The sequence below is a fragment of the Otolemur garnettii genome, unplaced genomic scaffold (genome assembly GCF_000181295.1).
Source record: "Otolemur garnettii isolate 467f Iridium unplaced genomic scaffold, OtoGar3 scaffold00024, whole genome shotgun sequence".
Taxonomy (NCBI): domain Eukaryota; kingdom Metazoa; phylum Chordata; class Mammalia; order Primates; family Galagidae; genus Otolemur; species Otolemur garnettii.
The window spans coordinates 21,134,788-21,142,467 of record NW_003852419.1 but is presented as its reverse complement, the minus strand read 5'-3'; the positions used below and the strand labels follow the sequence as shown (position 1 = coordinate 21,142,467).

Genomic DNA, 7,680 nt, shown 5'->3' with positions numbered 1-7,680 from the left:
GGAAGGTCTGCGTGTCATTTATTGACAGGAGTTTACATACATTTGTTTTCTTCCCGTGGTGATTTCCTTCAAAGCACAGGCACAGAGCCCTCCAGAAGGGCAGTTTCTGAAGGAGGGAACCAGGAACTCAAGATGGGCACGTCTTTGGCAGGCGTGTTTGGCCCGGCAGGATGCAATCCTTCAAGCTGGAATTCCATTGGGTATTTGAGAAGGACCAATGTGGGCGTGGAGAGGAAGTCTTGGAGAGACTCACATCTCAGTCCAGGGCTCTTCTCTCCCTCTCCAAGTCCATCCCAGTTTGGGGACCCTGGGGGGCAGCTCAGTCAGGCCCACCTATCTCAACAGGGGCAGATTCTTCGATCCATGCCCTGTTTGAACACACCTGCTTCTGCTGGTCGCACAGTTAAAGAGAATCAGCCTTGTGGAAAGAGACAGATCACTCCCTCTCTGACATTCCCCAGCACCTCTCTTCAGCTGCGTCGGTGCGGGAACTGTTGGAAAAATTGAGGCTGCATTGTCAGTGGACCTGCATGTGCCACATCCTCAAACCTTCAGCAGATAGCACGGAGAGACTACACATCTGCCCAGGCTGACAACTGTGCTCCCTGGTCCACACATGCCCTGCCCTGCCTCTGTTCTGCTAACTGCCAGTCAGTGCCTAGAATGGAGCTCCCCCAGGCCTGGAACTGGGACCCACAGCTGGTCTGTGTAGGTACTTGGCAATTTTTGGTAGGGAGGTGGTTTAAAAAGTAGATGGGTGTGAGAAGAATGAAAGAGCTTCATTGGATAATTAGAGATCCGAAGTGATTTTACTTTTATTTCCTTCACTTTAAGCCAATCATGAGATTTCACAGTGATTTCTGGGTGGGGGCAGAAGGGAGGTGGTGTTAATCATCATCAGGGCTGTGGCCCAGTTTGCCTGAGGAGTACGGGCAGGGCAGGCCCTCACTGGGGCAGCTGGAGGACACAGACTGCCGCGCTGGCAGGTAGGTGATGTTCTTAGAGCGCGACAGCTGGAATGCAATGTCCTCTGCAGCCTCCAGCTTGCGGAGCTCGATCAGGCCATCACCCGCTGTGGCCAGTGAGTTGGCAATCAGCTCTGCGGCCTTGGAGTCACCCTCGGCAGAGATAATGGCTGCCTTTTTCTGCTGCTCGGCCTTTTCCACCAGAAATCTGGCCCTCTCTGCTTCCTGCTGAGCCGCCTGTTTGGCTTCTACCGCTTCTGTGAACTCCTTCCCGAAGGTCAGATGTGTCAAGGAAACATCATCCAAGATGAGCCCAAAGTTTGCTGCTCGCTCCGTAAGGTCTTCGCTCACCTGCCTGGAGACGAACTCTCTCTGGGTGATTAGCTCTCCAGCATCAAAGCGAGCCACCACCGACTTGAGGATCTCTGTAGTAATAGACGGCAGCACACGCTCATCATAGTCCTCTCCAATGCTGGTGAAGATTCGAGGAAGCTGGCTGGCCACAGGCCGGAAGAGGATTCGCAGCGTGATGTCGACATTCTGTAAATCTTTGCTACCAGTGATGACGGGTACGTTACGTGGTCGAGAGCGGCAGTCAAGGATAATTGGTTTCTGTACCCATGGGATGAGAAAGTGAGTCCCTTCCCCTACCACAATGTCCTGCACTCCACGGAATCGGTCAAAAATGACAGCTCTGTGTCCAGCATCCACATTATACAAAGCAAAGTTCGCGACGCCTCCTGCAACGGCTAAGGCCAGGCCGAACTTGCCGATGGACTCAAACACTTTGGCAGCCATGTTTCCTTCTGTTGGACACACTCACACCTGCTTCCACTCTGACCTCCACATGAATTCCCCAGCCTCACATGGTCACATTCTTTTTTCTTGTTTTGAGACAGAATCTCACTCTGTTGCCCTGGGTAGAGTGCCATGACATCATTGTAACTCACAGCAACCTCTAACTCTTGGGTTTCAGCAATTCTCTTGCCTCAGTCTCCCAAGTAGCTGAGACTACAGGCATGCCGCCACTATGCCTGGGGAGTTTTTCTCTTTTTAGTAGAAATGGGGTCTAACTCTTGCTCAGGCTGGTCTGGAACTCCTGACACCTGTTTCAGCCTCCCAGAGTGCCAAGATTACAAGTGTGAGCCACTGCACCCAGTGTGACACAGATACAATTTTTACAGATTTTCCTCATTTCTGTCATTAATGTCTCCAAACAAACATTGTTTTGAAACTTCAAAGTTTTGAACTTTCTTTCATTCAAATGTATTTATTAATTTCCTAACACATGTCAGGAATTGATCTAGTGCTAAGAACACATCAATGAACTAAATAAAGATCCCTGTCTTTATAGAGAGAGTGGGAGACAGAAAATGAATTATAACCACAAGTGAGTAATTTCGATAGGACATTAGATGGGATAAATGCTATAGGAAAAGGAAATAACCAATCAGGATAAGGGATCAAGAGTGCTGGTTGTGAAGAAGGAAGGAAAGTCCAGTTCTAGAAAGGTGGCATGATAGGCCTCTCTAAGGAGGTGAGAACTGAGCGAACATGTGACACAGGTGGGTTAGTGGGCCATATGCTCTCCAGGAAAGCCTCCCAGACTCAGAGAACATTCATGTCTGAGGTGTCTGAGGAACATCAGGAGTCTGGCATGGCTGGAGTGGGATGAGGGAAGGTGAGAGTATCAAGAATTGAAGCCTGGCTGGGCACAGCGGTTCATGACTGTAATCCTAGCACTTTGGGAGGCCAAGGCAGATAGATAGATCACTTGAGTTCAGGAGTCTGAGACCAGAGTGAAAAATAGAAAGAACCCCCCCATCTCTACTAAAAATGGAGAAAATTAGCTGGGTCTTGTGATGGGTGCCTAGAGTCCCAGGTACTTGGAGGCTGAGAAAGGAGGATCACTTGAACCCAGGAGTCTGAGGTTGTGAACAATTACAACACCACAGCACTCTAGCCTAAAAAAAAAAAAAAAGAAAGAAAAAAGAGTTGAAGACAAGAGAGGGAGCAAGTCATCTGAACTGTGTAGGTCTTTGTGAGGACTTATATTTTACTCTGAATGAAACAGGGTGCCATTGTGAGGTTTGAGCAGAGGAGTGATATGACTGATCCATACATTTGAAGCATTACTCTGACTGAATTCACTCATTTTGGCAAGGCTGGTGGGGGGAGACTTGTTAGCAATGATGTGATAATCAAAGAGAGAGATGTCGGTGGCTCAGAAGAGAGTGGTAGCAGTGGAGGTGGTGAGAAGTGATCAGATTCAGGATGCATTTTGAAGGAGAAACCAACAAGATTTGGGTGTGAGAAAGAGAAAAAGAGAGAGGAGTCAAGAAGAACTCTAAAGATTTTGGATAGAGTCACCATCAACCGAGGGGGTACAGACTGTGAGTGAAGCAGGCTTCAAAACGAAGAACAGGATTCCAAGTTCGGATTTGTTAAGTTTGGCACGTCAGGTAGGATAAAGGTCTGGAGTTCAGGAGAGAAGTGTGAACTGGAGATTACATTTGGCAGCTTCTAGATCATATTTAAGGACATGAAATTGGGTGAGATCATCAAAAGAGTGAGTAAGGAAGAAAAGAGGCCCAAGGAGAGAGCCTGGGGACCTCTAAGATTATGAGGTCAGGAAGAGGAGGAAGGGCCAGCAGAGGAGTCTAAGAAGGAGTGCCCAGGGAGGAGGAAGAAAAGGGAGAAAGGGTATGCCCTGGAAGCCAGGTAAAGAAACTTTCAGAGAAAAGTGAGTAAATAGCTGTGTCCAATGCTAGTGACACACACCTGAGATGTGTCTTAAGGATTGACCAATGGACTTAGAAGAGTGTAGGTTATTGGTGGCTTGGAAAAGATCATTCCTAATAAGAGTGCTCACAGGAGAAGCACCTGTTTGGAGAGCACTTAAGAGGCAATAAAAAGAGAGAAATTGAAAAATTAGAGGCAGCAAATATAGATAATCCTTTAGAAAATTCTTGCTTAAAAAAGAATATATTCAAGACCAGCCTGAACAAGAGCAAAACTCTATATCTTATAAAAATAGAAAAATTAGCCAGCTATTGTGGCAGGCCCTGTAGTCCCAGTTATTTGGGAGGGTGAGGCAGGAAGATTGCCTGAGCCCGGGAGTTTGAGGTTGCTGTGAGCTATAACGATGCCACTGCACTCTATCCAGGGCAATAGGGTGAGCCTTTATCTAAAAAGAAATAAAAAGCCAAAAAACAAACAAAAAAAGACAGAATATACATAAAGAGATGGAGAACCGGGTATGATGGCTCATGCCTATAATCCTAACATTCTGGGAGGACAAGGTTGGTGGATTGCTTGAGCTCAGGAGTTCCAGACCAGCCTGAGCAAGAATGAGACCCCATCTCTAAATAATAGTGGAGTGTTGCGGCAGGCGCCTGCAGTCCCAGCTGCTTGGGAGGCTGAGGCAAGAGAATTGCTTAAGCCTAAGTGTTTGTTTAGTGTGAGCTATGATGCCATAGCACTCTACTGAGGGCAACAAAGTAAGATTCTGTCTAAATAAATAAATAATAAATGGAGCCATAGCCTCATTTTTCTTAAATGTTTCAGTAATGTATTAATGTAAAAAATTATTAATAACTGCCATATGAAGCCCTATTTTTTAAGCAGATAAACATGCCTAATATATGGCTAGTAAACACTAAGTAATTATTAGAAAATTGATTATTTACTATGGAATTATTTATTAAACTATGAACACTGTTTTTTTGCATTAGGTCATTTCAGAGATTAAAAAATCATTTGTATTATAAAAGCTCCTTTATGCAAAAAAAGGTCTTCTCAAATTGATACATACTTTGGGTTTCTTACTCCTAGCCTTCTCAAAACAGTCCCATTCATCTCAGAAAAAGCACAGTAGTGAACATAAATTCAGCAATTGATACATATTTGTATGTATGTCATAAGCCATATCATGACATCTAAGATGCTGCTAATATTCTAAAACTCAAATTTTTAAAAACTGACTTAATTTAAATCTGACTTAATTTTAAAACATCCTCAAAAAGAGATGATATTTATTTCATCTACAATCATATGTAAATATCATCTCTAAGTAAAGGGAGTATGTTTCATCTTTTTTTTTTCTTTGCAGTTTTTGGCCAGAGCTGGGTTTGAACCAGCCACCTCTGGCATATGGGGCTGGCGCCTTACTCCTTTGAGCCACAGGCACTGCCCAGGAGTATGTTTTATCTTATATCTATACACTGACACAGACCATCCCTCACCTAGCTGTGGAAGTAGTTTCATTCTGTGAGAATAAATGTTGAAATCAAATTTAACGTACCACAGAGAATTTATTGCTACTGACATTTTTAAAAACTATGAATAATTGGCTCGGCGCCTGTGGCTCAAGCTGCTAAGGCGCCAGCCACATACACCTAAGGTGGCGGGTTCGAATCCCCAGCCCGGCCTGCCAAACAACAATGATGGCTGCAACCAAAAAATGGCCAGGCGTTGTGGCGGGCGCCTGTGGTCCCAGCTACTTGGGAGGCTGAGGCAGGAGACTCGCTTGAGCCCCGGGGTTGGAGGTTGCTGTGAGCATGATGCTATGGCACTCTACCCAGGGGGACAGCTTGAGGCTCCGTCTCAAAAAAAAAAAAAAAAAAAAAACTATGAATAACTCCTAATTTTCAGAATCATAATTATCCATAAGATTAAAACACTATGAAGAAGACTCATTGCTATGCCAGCAACTTTCCAGCTTTACAGCAGAATGATCAAAAGCACTAGCTTTGGGGCCAGGCACAGAGGCTCCCACCTGTGAGCCTACCACTCTGGGAGGCGAAGGCTGGTGGATTACTTGAGCTCAGGAGTTTGAGACCAGCCTGAGCAAGAGCAAGACCCTGTCTCTACCAAAAATAGAAAGACTAGCAAGGTATGGTAGTAGGTGCCTGTCGTCCAAGCTACTTGGGAGGGTGAGGTAAGAGGATTGACTGAGCCCAGGAGTTTGAGGTTGCTGTGAGCTATGATACACATAGCACTCTATCTAGGGCACAGAGTAAGATTCTGTCTCAAAATAATAAATAAATAAATAGCACTAGCTTTATTCCAGCAAAGATTGGAAGTGCCAATGAAGGGGTGGGCTTATCTCCTGGGTCCATCTGGACACGGGGCGGGGGACAGGTATAGCACAGGATTATGTCTAGAAGGTGGCATCCGTCACACACAAGGGTCTGGAAAGGCAGAACATCAGGAGGATTCAGAGCCTCATGCTCCCACACAGCACCAGCTACTTTGGGGCAACCAGGCCTCTGTGCAGCAGAAGAAGCAGTTCATGGAGTGCAGGCTACTGCAAACTACCCAAAAACTGGAGAAATGCCAGGAACAGTCAGCCCAACATACCTGCAACAACCAAGCCAAAGATTTGACAGATGCCAGGAACAAGTGTGTGCTGAGCACATAAACCACATCACTTCCGTGATCAAAAATATAAAGGGGTCTCTCTCATCCATGTGGGAATAAAAATCTTTGCTGATGGGCACCGGGTGGGGGGGGAGCAGGAATCTATGTATCTTTGTGGAATGTTTTGTCTTTTAAAATAAGGGAATGTTTCATCTTTTAAGCAAAATTAAGGAAGGAGGAGATTAAGAACTGCATCAAGTCCAAGTAATATGTTAACTTGCCACTGGACACTGGCTCCATTTTACATTTTAACCCATAGAAACAGAAATGGAAGGAAGTGAGGCTAAATTTTGGGTTGAGGTTGCACTAGGTTTTTCTAGAGCCCAGATTGCATGCAGTGAAAACTGGTGTTAGCAGTATGGATATCCCTTGTCCTACCAAGCCAAAGCCCTCAGCAATATCAGTTCTTGGTACACAGGTAGCAGCAGACTGGCAGGTTTCCCTAATCTGGCTGTGGTGTGGGGGAATTTGAAGAGGGGCAATTCTGTTTGTTGCCAACCTCTCATATACCAGGAGTGCCACCACACCGTTTTCCATAGGCCATGAAGAAACAGCCATGAGGTCATTTGTAATTTGATGAGAAAACATATGTTGGTTTGGTTTGAATATTTGCTGTGGTTTGAATGCATCTGCCAAAATTCATGTGTTGGAAGCTTAATCCCCCAAAGCAACAGTGTTAAAAAGTGGAACCTTTTAGGGGTGAATGGATTAATGCTGTTACTACTGGAGTTGGTTTAGTAATCTCTGGAGTTGGTTCCTGATTTAAAAAAAAAAAAAAAAGGTTCAAAAAAATAAAAATAAATAAATTCAATCCCCTTCCCCATCCCCATACTCTTGCTCTTCCATCCTCCATAGGATAACATAGCAAGCAGGCCCTCACCAAATACAAGCCCCTTGACTTTGGACTCTTAGCTTCCAGAACTGTAAGAAATAAATCAGTTCTTTGTAAATTACCCAGTCTTAGGTATTCTCTGGGGTTTTTTTTTGGGGGGGGGGACAGAGTCTCACTGTGTCACCCTGGGTAGAGTGCTGTGGCATCACAGCTCACAGTAACCTCCAACTCTTGGGCCTAAACAATTCTCTTGTCTCAGCCTCCCCAGTAGCTGGAACTACAGGCACTTGCCACAACACCCGGCTATTTTTTTGGTTGTAGTTGTCATTGTTCTTTGGTGGGCCCAGACTGGATTTGAACCCGCCAGCTCTGTTGTATGTGGCTGGCGCCCTAGCCCCTTGAGCTACAGGTGTCGAGCCCAGTCTTAGGTATTCTCTTATAGCAGCACAACAAACTGGACAA

At 45.3% G+C, this 7,680-nt stretch overlaps 1 pseudogene; it reads right to left on the bottom strand.

The window, feature by feature from the left end:
* Window positions 1-887: 887 nt before the first annotated feature.
* Window positions 888-1,763, bottom strand: LOC100946819 (annotated as a pseudogene).
* Between the last annotated feature and the right edge of the window lie 5,917 nt (window positions 1,764-7,680).